Below are 348 nucleotides of genomic sequence, written 5' to 3'. Positions count from 1 at the left end.
ATGTAAACATGGTAAATGAATGGTGTAAATGATCCTGAGCTTTAACCGCAGGTTATGTGTTAATAATACATATCACTGACATTAAATTTGCTAAGGGAGCGATCGTTATTTATGACAGAGGGGGGGGGGGACGAATTTAGGGGGAACACGATTTTTTTTTTGTCTTTAGGGGGAACCTGAAATTTTAGTTGAACCAGGAGGGGGGATTGTTAAATTTTAAATGGAGAAAATTGGGAAAACAAGGGGGAACGCGACAATTTGAGCGGACGCTAGGGGGGAACGCGGAATTTGTTGTCGATATTTTTTCCAAAACGCCCATGCCCCCCTGCCGTAAATAACGATCGGTCC

Source organism: Amphiura filiformis, chromosome 18 (genome assembly GCF_039555335.1).
Source record: "Amphiura filiformis chromosome 18, Afil_fr2py, whole genome shotgun sequence".
NCBI lineage: Eukaryota > Metazoa > Echinodermata > Ophiuroidea > Amphilepidida > Amphiuridae > Amphiura > Amphiura filiformis.
Note: the sequence above shows the minus strand (reverse complement) of the source record.